This window comes from Dasypus novemcinctus, chromosome 6 (genome assembly GCF_030445035.2).
Source record: "Dasypus novemcinctus isolate mDasNov1 chromosome 6, mDasNov1.1.hap2, whole genome shotgun sequence".
In the NCBI taxonomy this organism is placed as follows: domain Eukaryota; kingdom Metazoa; phylum Chordata; class Mammalia; order Cingulata; family Dasypodidae; genus Dasypus; species Dasypus novemcinctus.
In genome coordinates, this window is record NC_080678.1 from 107,998,795 (window position 1) to 108,011,776 (window position 12,982).

The following is a 12,982-nucleotide window of genomic DNA, read 5'->3' on the forward strand; positions in this document are numbered from 1 at the left end:
ACCTTTGGTTGATATTATCCTTGTTGAGAATACATATATTAAGAGAAGGCAAATTTAAGCAGTAATAGTAATTAATAAGGTTTAACTATAAATAAAACAGAAATATTTTAAAAAGTCAAACATTCTGAACCACTTTATATCAATAAATGATCAAATGTGAGTAAATGAATAAATTCCAAAGTATATAAACTGAGTTGACTTTAAAACAAAAGGAAATACTGAATAAGCCTGGAGCTACTAAATAAACTGCATCCGTAGTTTACAATATTCTCACAGAGAAAACACTAGGCTCAGATGGTATATAGCAAATATTCAAGAACACATTATATTGATCACACCCAAAATCTTTCCAAGGAGAAATTACACTCCCTGATGCACTGAATGAGGCTACCATAATATCAAGGTCAGTTAAGGATGGCACAAAAATAGGGGATTACAGGCCAGCATCCCTCATGCATGATCCTAGACCATAAAAATTCTAAACTATTAGTAAAGCTCAGTCCTTCAGAATTAAAAAAAATTATCATCACATTCAAGGTGGGTTTATTTCCAAAAAATTTAAATTAGGTTTACTTTCAAAAATGGATTAATATAATTAACCATATTAATAGACTACTGGAGAAAAAATATGGTCACAAAATGTGAATAAAATAGTTTAGATAAAATTCAACACTCATTCATCATTTGTAGCAAATGTAGAAGGTCTGGGAATCCCCTTACCCTGGTAAAGGATTTCTGCCAATAGCCTTCTTCATAGTTGTTGACAGTAACATGCGAGAAGCACGCCACCTAAAATCAAGCCTGCCTCTATCACAGCTTCTATTTAAAAATTCACTGAGGATGGAGAGCACGGTTGTTGATCTTTCCTTTCAACTTACATAGAAACCCAAGATTCAGCAGTTAATTTTTAGAAGGTGTATGCAAGGTGGCCAGATATAATAAATAAAACAAATTATGTCACAACAGCAATAAAGAGTAGGCAAACGTCATTTAATACTACCATAACAAAAGCAGCAAAAATATAGGGTATTTGGGGAAGAGGCTGTGAAAGGCACCGATGAAGATCTAATGTAGAGACACGCCAGGTGCCCACAGAGGATGGTTCTGCAAGGACCCCCTTCCCCCAGATGAACCTCTATAATTAATACCATTATAATCCATCATTGAGAGGCCTGGAGGGTGGGGAGCCTTGAGAAGCTGATTCCAAAAATGTATGAAATCACAGAAATATCAGGGCTGGCTACAGAAGTCGTGACGTGTCAGAATTAACTGGGTTATGTCATCTGGTAACAAGCCATCCCAAAGCTGATCAGCTTCAAAACACACATGCTCCTTCCCGCTCACCCCATGTACTCATCCCGGGTCCCTGGGGACTCTCGCCTCAGCCTCCCTCAGGCACCAGGCAGTGGGGCCACCGGTCCATCACTGGCCCTGACAGCTCCTGGCCACATGTTACAGCGCCTGGTACTTAAGAGCATGTCACTGGTTGAAGGGAGTCATGGACTCCAGGGGGACATGGCTTGAGATTCTCCCCTAAGAGGGGAGGGGCAGGGGCCAGCAAGACCCCCGACCACTTTCCACATGGATAACAGACCTCCTGGGGCTGAGCCTATCAATCTAAACCAGTGGACCCGGAACATGGACTGGAGCCAGGAGCTTGGAGCTGGAAACTCCTGAGGCAGTGGCAGCTCAATGAGGATAGGAGGAAGTGCCACCATGGGGGCTGCCATTCACTACCTCCATGGGGAAAGGTGGAACAGATCAGAGCACATCTCACACTTAAAAATTCACCCCACGTGAATCTAAGGCTTCAGTGTGAGAGGCAAGTCTTCAAAACCTTTAAAAGGTGGGAAACTGTCTTTGTCACCTTTAATAGGGGAGAATTTCTTAAACAAGATACACTACAAAACAGCTGAAAGCTTAAAGTTTATAAAAATGGTCATATTCAGGTGTGTTAAAATAAAGAATATCTGCTTATTAAAAGTCACAACAAATAAAGAGAAAAAACAAGCCACAAAATGGAAGATAGTTGCAATGATAGCTAAAGGACTTGTATCCATAATAAATGCTAATTCTAAAGAATCAGTATATAGAAGAAACACCCAAATCAAAGAATGGACACAGACATGATCAGGCATGTCACAGAGAAGGAAACACAAAGGCCTCAAATCATGTGAACAGATGACCTCTCCCACCAGAAATTAGGGAAATGCTGGTTAAGACCCAATGAATGAGACGTCCAATATGTACGCCAAACTATTAAAGTATGACATTAAGAATGACATTGGAGGAAACGGACTTGGCCCAGTGGTTAGGGCGTCCGTCTACCACATGGGAGGCCCATGGTTCAAAACTCAGGCCTCCTTGACCTTTGTGGAGCTGGCCCATGCGCAGTGCTGATGTGCGCAAGGAGTGCCCTGCCATGCAGGGGTGTCCCCCGCGTAGGGGAGCCCCACACGCAAGGAGTGCACCCAGAAAGAGAGCTGCCCAGTATGAAAGAAAGTGCAGCCTGCCCAGGAATGGTGCCGCCCACATTTCCCATGCCGCTGACGACAACAGAAGCGGACAAAGAAACAAGACGCAGCTAATAGACACAAAGAACAGACAACCTGGGGAGGGGGGGAATTAAATAAATAAATAAATCTTAAAAAAAAAATGACATTGGATATGAACCAAGAGACCACTCACAGGGAAATATGTCAGATTTCAAAAATGGGCATATACCATTTATTTAAGACATTCCATTATTTTAAATACCACTCAGGAGGGAAAAACCTCCAATGCTTTGAGAGGATTGTGCGAAGATGGCATTGGACTAGGAAGGCAGGGCTCAAGTTTCTCACAAAAATAAATGGGGAAAGAGCCACCAACTCTCTGGGGGACCTACTTTGGAGATCAGCAGACCAGGACAGTGCTGTGCAACTCCTAACAGGGTGAGGGACAAAGAGATGAAGAAGCCGAAACAGGAAACATGAGTTACCAAAACCCCGCAGCAGCTGGGAAGGTCTCCCTTCCCCCACTCCAGTATATTAAGCTGGGGCAAAACCCTGGCTCACTGTAGTGACTGAGAGGGAACAGACATCTTCCTCCCTGTCAGCTGTTTTAAGTGAAAAGGGATGGGGAACCAGGGGGCTTTTCTTCAGGAATTCGGCCAGTAAAGCCCACATTGAATCTCAGCTGTGGCCAGACCAAAACACAGGAAAGCCAAGACAAACACCAACGAGTGCCATCTGCTGGCCAGTCTGGAAATTATATGGACAAAAACTACTTTTGTTTCTCTCTGTGTCCTGAGAGAAAGTCTGTGCCCCATTAGTGAGTCCATGGCCCTATTTTGATAACTTAAGCTGGGCAATTTTAAAGACTTAGAATAAGTTGAATGAAATATCAAAGAAGAGCTGTGGGGGAAAAAAAAAACAATAGGCAAGAGGGAGAAATTGGTCATCAGAGCAAATTCACCAACATTTTCAGAAGCCTAGACATCAGAGAAGAATTACAAGTCATATTATGAAACAGGAAGAGATGGCCCAGTCAAAGGAACATACCAAGAATCCTGAAGACATACAGGGTTTAAGATAATCAGCGAAAATCATAAACTCTCCTAAATCAGTTCAAAGAATTGAGAGAAAATATTACTAAAGAGATATGGTATTAAAAAGACACTGGGAGAGCACAAAGAACAATTTGAAAGCCTGCAAAGGAAAGTAACAGACCTTACGGGAATGAAAGACACGATGGATGAGATAAAAGTGTGTTAGTGTGAGCCTCTGCACCTATGGTCCTATGGTCAGTCACATGATGATTGCGCATGTCTCTGGCAGCCGTGGGTTCCAAGGCTGAAGAGAAAAAACTGTGAGGTGGCTGCGGCCATGGCAGGAGAGAGAAAGAATCAACAAGCAGTGGAAGGGAAATTACTGTAAACTGACTACTGGGGAAGAAGATGTTGTATTTTTGTGGCAGGAATCTGTGGGATCTGTAATAGAAATGATGGCTGGTTGTGGTGAAATTGACCACTCAGTAAACACATTTCCAATTAACAGGAAAGCCGAGTCCTGTTCTAATACCACACTATCTCTAGCTGCCCCTGAATGTGTCCTTTGTCTGCAAACGTGTTCACCCAGGCAGTCTGCCTTGCAAACATGTTTTCTATCTGTGCTGAAAATAAATTCCTAAGGATTTCCTTTACAAACTAACCTTGTTGTTACAAGAAGAGGAAATGGTGAAAATGTGTGGTATTATGAAAGGGATGCATGCTTTCTCCAAAGATAAAAAGAGCACTGAAATGCTGATTTCTGGGTTTCTCTATGTTGCTGATCTTGAAAATTTGGTTCAGTGTAGGAGAAATGAACATGGGCATTGCAGGAAGATTAAATAGGATATCATAGATGCCAAAGGGTGTAGCTGGACTTGGGTTGGACTGTGACTTTCCCACTGCAAACTTAGCAAGAGAGAGCTCTGCTGATAGAAAGGACAGTATATTAGCACAGAGGGGAGCTTCAGTTCAGCCTCAGTTGTCCAGAGAAGTGCTTGCATCAAAAGGTAGTGCTGCAGGCTTCCTTAACTGATCAGCTACTGCTCCTAACTTCTGTAGATGGTCAGTTAACAAACCCTGCAGCAGCATCCTCTGATGCAAGCACTTCTCTGGACAACTCTTTTGCTCATTTGCAACTGAGAGGAGACAGCATAGCTGAAAGGAGCCATAGGGGAGAAGGAGAAGAAGATCAAGAATCAACATCTTCAAGCAGGGGACCAGCTCCAAACACCCCTACTAAGGAAATCGAATCAGATGCCATTAGTGATAGTGAGCATGCATCTGCACTTGATGCATAGCACCCCTTGAACCAACAGAAACTTTTGGTTTCTAATATAAATCAGATAGTAATTGGTAAATCAGATCATTCAGGAACTGATTGCTCAGTAGCAGGGGGGTGCAACAGTGAGTGTCAGAGTCAGATCTAGAATGCCTGATGGACAGTGCACAGTAACTGAAGTTAAAATAAATATAGCTTTCAGCCCCATGCTCAAAGCTGATATGGTTATCTGCAAATTTCTGCCCATGTAACATTATAATCAACCTAATAGTATATTTTGGGAGTGGGGATGGGAAGATAGACCTATAAGTAAAATGTCTAACATGTCTCTGTTGAAAAATTTATTTAATGTAAGGAATTTGGGTGTTAATAGTTGAGAGCTGTTTGGTAATAACCCAGTTTTCTTGAGGTCTGCTTATTTTATAAGAATAAAATATTTTTTCTTCAGTTCTTTTGACCAGTGTGTGTTGTTATCTGTGCATTAAGAGACCTCATCTGACTCTTGCATTGTGTGTTATTTTTTTGCTTGGATTGACATAAAATCATTCATAAAATTTGGTATCTTTGAGATATTTGGTAAGAGTATGAGCAGGAAGCTTAACTTAATGTGAGAATAGATGTGAATTTGGGATTTTAAAATAGATGACTAACAACCATTTTATAGAAAAGTTACTGAAATGTAAATGTAAAGTAAAGTGCTAATACCTTATGCTTTGGGATTTTGTCAGTAATACACTTCATGGCATTCTCATAGACTTTGCTGTCTAGTCCTTGTAGTTCTGAGGTTTCTCTCAATCTGCATTATTCTTTTGATTATGAAATTTATAATTTAATAAATTCCACAGTTTATTAAAAAATACATTAGAGGCACATATGAGTGGATTTAATTTGCTTGAAGAAAGGATTAGTGATTTCAAGGACAGAACATCTGAACTGGAAAAGACAGGAAAATAGAAAGAGAATGGAAAAAATGAAACAGGATCTCACAGAATTGAAGGATAATGGGAAACACACAAACATATGCAATATCTGCATCCCAGAAGAAGAAGAGAATGGAAAAGGGGCAGAAAGAGTATTTGAGGAAATAATCACCAAAACTTCTCAATCCTTAAGAAAGACATCAATATCCAAGAAGGACAGTGCACCTCAAACAGAGTAAATCCTAATAGACTTATCCTGAGATGCCTACTATTCAGAATGACAAATATCAGACATAGAGGTTTCTGAAAGCAGCAAGAGAAAACCTAAGCATCACATACAAGGGAAACACGATAAGATTAATTGCTAACCTCTCATCAGAAACCATGGATGTGAGAAGAAAGAGGTATGATGTACCTAGTACTAAAAGAGAAAAACTACCAGCCACGAATTCTATATCTGGTAAAACTGTCTTTCAAAAATGAGGGTTAGTTCAAAGTCTTCACAGACAAACAAAAACTGATAGAATATGTTACCAAAAGATGAGAATTACAAGAAATACTAAAGGGAAAGCTGCAGCCTGAAAGGAAAAAAACAAGGATGAGAGATTTGGAGAAGAGTATAGAAATGAAGATGATCAGGAAGGATAAATTAAAGGATCAATAGACAGACAATAATAAGCTATGACAATAGAAAATCAAAGGAAAAATGGATGAAATAAGTAATGTCTTTATGGTAATAACATTGAATGTTAATGGTTTGAACTCCCTAGTCATAATACAGACTGACAGAATGCACAAAAAATATATAACCAATCTATTTATTTTCTACAAGAGACTCACCTCAGATGTAAGGACACAATGAGGTTAAAATGGAAGGCTGGAAAAAGATATTCCATGCAAATAGCAACCAAAAGGGAGCTGGAGTCATGACACTGATATTGGACAAAATAGATTTTAAAGGCAAAATTGTTATAAGGGATAAGAAGGTCAATATATATTGATAAAAGGAAAAATTCACCAAGAAGAAATAACTGTAGTAAATATTTATGCACCTAACCTGAGTACCCCAAGATACACGAGGCACACATTGCCAAAACTGAAGGGAGAAACAGATGTTTCTACCATAATAGTTGGAGATTTAATACACCACTCTCAGTACTGGATAGGACATCTGGACAGAGGATAAATAAAGAAACAGAGAACCTGAATAATATGATAAAGGAACAAAACAGAATAGACAGCCATAGAGCATTGTACCCCCAAACAGCAGAATACACATTCATTCAAGTGCTAATGGATCTTTCTCCAAGATACACCATATCTTGGGTCATAATACAAGACAATAAATTTAAAAAGATTGAAATTATATGAAACACTTTCTCTGATATAATAGAATGGAGCTGGAAACCAATAAATATATAAACATCAACTCTTAAATAATCAGTGAGTCGAAGAAGGAACTAGAAAAAGAACAGCGACCTAATCTCAAATTAAGCCAAAGAAAAGAAATACTAAAAATCAGAATAGAAATAAATGTAATTGAGGACAAAAAACAATAGAGAGAATCAATCAAACCAAACATTGATTCTTTAAGAAGATCGACAAAATCAACAAACAATTAGCTAGACTGACAAAGAATAAAAGAGAGAAGGCACAAATAAATAAATGAGATGGGAGCATTACTACTGACCCTGCAGAAATAACTGAGATAATGGGAGAATACTATGAATAGCTGTAGGCAAAAAAAAAACTACATTTACAACTTTGTTGCAGACATCACGAATAAATTAAAGAAGTATGGCTTCTCCGAGCTGCGGGCCCCTTGGGGTGTGTGAGGTCAGCCCAGGCCAGGCAGAGCACACATCCCTTGGAGCCTCCAGGGGCCTGCATGTCCCTCGGGTGGGAGCCCCGAGCCCAGGGCTCTGAACCAGGGCAGAGGACAGATGGACAGATGCCAGTGGATGCCCCCTGTGGTGGCCAAGGGGTGGTGCCAAGGGGGGGAGCTCAGTAAAGTCCATCCATGGCCAGGACAGGAAGTGGTGACCAGCTCCCCAGAGAGGTCTAATTGTTGGAGGAGGGGTGATGGGGGAAGGGAGATGGGGGAGGGGAAGGAGGGACAGAGTTGCAAGAATATCACAGTAGAAGGGAGACGCCTCAGAGATGCGAGTGCAGGTCTTGATGTCACTGCAGGTGTGTGCAGGTGTGTGCAGGTGTGCACAGGTGTGCACAGGTGTGTGCGTGCATCTTCTGGGGTGTTGGGCTCTAGGGGTGGGCAGAATGCCATCTTGACACCCGCTCTTGTGTGAAGCCTCCAAGTCCTTCACTCAAGTTGTTGGAACTGCCTGGTGGGGAGTGGGCCCAGATGTGAGATGTGGTGGAGAGGGGGCGGCTGGGTGGGGGCCTGGCCTGGCTGCCTGGGTGTGCGGCTTCCAGCTGTGAGTGGCTCTCACAAGGTGCTTCCTCACAGCCCGAAAATGCGGATCTGCTTCATCACCTTCGACTCTCAGGGCTACGTGTCCATGGACCTCACGTCAGATGAGTAAGACCCCCCTGCCCTCAGTGGACCTGGAGGCCCCGCAGGGCAGCGAGGAGCGAGCCCCAGCATCAGGCTGGCCCTCACTCAGGACCCGGGTTCCTTGGGGATGCCTGGCACCTGGCACTGTCTCCCCCAGTGTTCTCTCCTCACCCCTTCTCCTGTCTTCCTTCTGTCCCGGGCACCCATGGCAGCATGTCCCTTCATCAAAGTCTCTGAAGAGTCCAGGGACCCAGGGGGGCTGGTGGAGACTCGTGGGTGTCCTGTCCCAGCCCTGCCTGTGCTGTGAGCCCAGCTCTGTGCCTGCTCGTCCCCCTCTAGATTTGGGGGGGGGGGCAGGGTCCGAACCAGGCGGGATGATGGGGGCAGTCAGGGTGCTGGAGCAAAGGGTCCGGGGAAGCCAGAGTGGGCCAAAAAGAGGAGCCCAAGGGCAGGTTCCCACAGGCATGGGGCGGGCACAGCTGGGGGCACGTGGTGGCCTGAATAGGGTCACAAAGCCTGGGAATGGGGCTGGCAAAGTGCCTGGTGCCCACAGGGTCCAGGCACTTGGGGCGCCAGTGCTGGGGCCCCATCCTGAGTGGAGAGCCCAAAGGAGCCTTGGGTACATGTCAGCCTGGGGGTGGCACCTGGGGGTGGAGAAGCGCGCTGCCCGCACCTTGTAGGGAAGTCAGGGCAGCAGGGGAAGCAGGAGGCAGTACCCAAGGGAGGGTGCTGTGGGGGGGGCCAGGCCTCCCCATGGTGCTCCAGGAGGAGCTGCAAGGGCTGATGCTCTGGGCAGGGGTGAGAGTGTGGAGGGGGAGTGGGTGTCCTGTGGGTTTGGAGAGATGGAAGGAAGCAAGTCTTGGAAGGCCCCTGGGTGGGGCCGTGGTGTCCAGGGGAAGCTGGCTTGCGGTAGGAAGCCCCCCCCAGGCAGGGCGGCTGTGGGAGCCATGCAGGAAGGACACATGCAGGGAGCCCCGAGTCCTCAAGCAGCAGCCCTGGGTGCGCATGGCCTGCAGCAGAGCTGGGGCGGCCTGGGACTGGTGCTCCCACAGGTGCTCCCTGCCTGAGCTGAGGAGGGTGGGCAGAGGGGCGGGGTAGGACCTACAGGGTCCCTGTACTTGAGAGCAGAGGGAGCCCGACCCCCTGGGGGTGTGTGGAGAGCGTGTGGCTACAGGCAGCAGGTGCAGGGTCCTGGAGGGTCTGTTGTGGGGGCAGAGGCTAGAGCTCAGGGACTGGGTGGCCCCTGCTGGGGTGTCAGGAGAGTGAGACCAGGGAGGGGGGGTCCTAGCGGAAGAGGCACCTGCAGGAGGAGGGGCTTACCCAGGGAGGCGGAACCTGCACACCAGCCTCCAGGGGTCCCAGCCCCACCTCCTGGGCTGGGCGGGCCTGTGAGGCCGCCCCCACTGCCCCCCCTCTGCCCACAGCCCACCCTCCTCCCAGCTTTCGGCCTTTCTCCCGCAGCAGCCCAGGAACCCTCTTAGGCCTATTTGCTGCTTCCTCTAGCACTGACACAAGCATCTAGTGGCACTGAGCTACCCCCCAGGGGGCTGCTGAACAGGGGAGGGGGCGGGCAGTGGAGAAGCAGGACGAGCTTTCCCAAACTCAGCCTCCAGTCGGCCGCCTGCCGGGGGTCCCCCAGGAGTTCCACGGAAACACTGGTCCCTCGTGAGTGCTGCCTCGCAGCTGCACGTGCAGGGATGCCCCCACTGTGGAGTGGACGGTCAGAGGCAGGGCCCCTGGGGCTGGGGGCTGGGTGCTTTGGGTCAGGGATGCACCCAGCAAGCCAGGCCGAGCCCATGGGGACAGCGGAGTTCTGTCTGCATGTGAGATGCACCCGCGTCCTTTCACGTCCACGCAGAGCCGCTGTGGGAGGGCCACGCCCACCTCCACTGCCTTCTCCATGTTGCGTTTCAGAGAATATCTTCAACAAGGTCTTCGGAGACTCATGCGTGAGCGTAATCTGGTGTCATCTTCCTACGTGAATGAAGGACTAGAGAAGGTACAGCTGCTGGAGCCTGGGGCATTCATCCTTCCGTATCACGTTCTTGGAGGGCTCCTTGCTCATCTAACCCCCTTGTCCAACATTTCCTTCTTTTGTTGCAGGCAAATATGATGATGAGAAAATCCAGCTCTCAAGGTAAGCCCCCTCCTGCCCTCCGTGTTCTCAGGGGTCGAGGGCAAAGCCGGGCTTGGGCATCAGTGCATTTGGGTCCCCAACCCTCCCCCACGTTCTAGCTCTGAGCTGGAGGAAGTTCCTTATGGTCTCAGAGTTAGAATCCTCCTCTGTACAAGGAGGCTAAGATAATACCCACCTCGCCTTTATGAGAACTAAGGTACCTGCCTGCACCTTTGGTCTTGAGAGGCTGGAGGTGCGTCCAGGTGAGGCCACTTCCCTCTCTGACATGCACTTGGGAAAAGAAAAGGAAGCAGCCGAGGGCCCCACACAGATGTAGGGTTTGGTTTATGGATCTTCTCGATTGCCACCTTTTGTTGCTTGCTGCACCCTCTGAGCTGCACTGTGGCTTTCAGCTCTTCTTCCTTCCACCCTGTGCCTCCCTCCCTGATGGTGTTGGGTGCTGTCCTCAGACCAGGAATGACATCCTTCCAGGCTTCTCAGGGGGCTGCACTGGGGTTTGCAGAGCCCTTGGCTGGGTGCATGGTCCCCTGTCAAGGGCCTTGGCCAGGGGCCCTGGGGCCCAGGACACGGGCAATAACCCCCAGGCCAGCCCTGATCAGGGATCCCTTACCCTAAACCTGCAGCCCACCCATTACAGCAGGTCAGCCTGTGGTCTCCCTGCTGTTCTGGGGTCTTGCACCTGTCAGGTGCATGAGATGGGTTTCCCTTCCTGGCACAGCTGGTACCATCTGGTGGGGGAGGGTGGGGCAGCCCAGCAGGAGGGCCCTTGGTGGGCTCAGTCTCCTGTCTGCCAGGTGGGTCCTGGGCTCAGGCCCTTCTCTGCTGAAAGCCTGCAGAGTAGGGTGGCTGGCACATGCGCCTCCCATGAGCTGCCCACGCCTTGCCTGTGAGGACTTGGTGTGGGGCACTGGGCCGTGTCCTGGCATGGGCAGCCCTGAAGATCTGCCGCCATGGCTCCCTGGTGCACCCCATGTGCCATTCCCAACTGGCCCCTCTTTGCTTGTCCTCCAGGTAGGAAGGTCACCAGAGTGGTCTATGCTCTGACGGCTGCAAAAATACCTGAAGGGGCAGACTGGCTGGCTGTGGAGCAAGTGAGTCCAATCCATCATTACAGCCATTATGCTGCACTGATTCTGGGGAATTCTACTCAGCGCCTTCTTTCTCTTAGTCTCGAAAGGCTCAGAAGATGGGAGCGATCATTTTCGCCATTGGTGCAAACGAGTTTGAGCAAAAACAGGTAAGTGAGAACAGGTAATGCAGGGGCCGCCCTTGAGCCTGGTTGGGGGCAGGTGTCAGAGGCTGCTTTCCCCGGGTAGCCCAGGGATGCCATCCTAACCCCCCCCAATTACTTGGGTCTACCCCATCCACTTTAAAGGATGGAGTTGGAGGGCTCGGTTGCACCCCAGCTGAGGGTGGAGGCCGCCCCCCATGAGTTCTGCTGCAGATGAAGGATCTAGTTCCAGGGAAACACTGCCCAGACCCTGATGTGTTGGCCAGGCACTGTCCCATTTGTGGAACCAGCTGCCCCTTCCATGCCCTGGCTCCATGTCCCAACCACCTCTTCTCCCTCGTAGCTGGAAGGAATTGCAGAATCCAAGGACCATGTGTTTGGGGTCCCTGATCTGAACTCCCTGTCAAGCACCAGTTCCCAGGTGAGTGGGAACTGGAGGTGAGAACCCCGATGGGAGTGAGAAGCTGAAAGTGAGGAGGGGCTTGTTGAGAATCTCCCCACAGCTCACCCCCTGCCCTTCTGCCCACTGTGGATTCTAGGTAATTGAGAAGAGCTGTATCGAAATTAAATCTCTGGAGCCTACCAGTGTCTGCATGGGAGGTAAGGGCTGAGGTGTCACTGGTGTAGACAGAGGTATGTGTGTGCATGTGTATGTGCATCCATGTGTGTATGTGCATAGGCATGTGTGTATGTGTGTGAATAAATATGCATGTGAATGTGTGTATGTGTGTGCCTTTTCATGAGTGTATATATGAAGAGAGTTCCTGGTGCAGGCGGAGCCCACCTGATGGCCCCTGAAATGCTTCCGGGTTCTTCCCCAGAGGGCTGGGGGTCCCTGTGCCCCCTCAGGGGTCCCTGGTGTCCCCTCTGAGGCAGTGCTGGGCACCGGGCACCCGGTCACACCACGTGGGCAGAGCCAGGGCACGTGGCACATCATGAGCAGCTCTGATGGGCTGAGAAGAATTTGTCTTGTTCCTTCCAACCACATTGTCCTCTTATTAAAACACCTGGGAAAACTTTCGGAAAACTGAGCAATGGGAAGAAAAATTTAATAGCCAGTGTGGTCCCCTGTTCCACGAGTTCTGTCTTTAGCATGTTGTTTTCACGACAGCGCGAAGGCCTGTGAATTCAGGTGATGAGCTCATTCTGGGTGGCCCCTCCCTCCTGATCTGCCTGCCTTGCCCCTCCCACAGCTGTCTTGGCCATGAGCCATCTTGGCTGTGACTTGGCAGCACCTGCAGTGCCCCCACTTCCTGCCCCTGACCTTGGACATGCTGTGGTCATCCACTCCCTGGGGCTCTGTTTTCCAGTGAATCCCAACCTTCCCACATTGCCTCAGCACCTACTTTGGAGATGAGTTTCCAGATATGT

General features: G+C 48.1%; 1 long non-coding RNA gene and 1 pseudogene across 1 annotated transcript; both read left to right on the top strand.

Annotated features, from left to right (window-relative positions):
• Positions 1–4,243: 4,243 nt before the first annotated feature.
• On the top strand, positions 4,244–5,059 carry LOC131278923 (E3 ubiquitin-protein ligase RNF146-like; annotated as a pseudogene).
• Positions 5,060–8,216: 3,157 nt separating this feature from the next.
• Positions 8,217–11,462, top strand: LOC131279016 (uncharacterized). The gene is made up of 4 exons (XR_009186358.1): positions 8,217–8,267; positions 10,158–10,242; positions 10,347–10,380; positions 11,392–11,462. It is a non-coding gene; the product is annotated as an uncharacterized lncRNA (long non-coding RNA).
• The last annotated feature ends 1,520 nt before the right edge of the window (positions 11,463–12,982 follow it).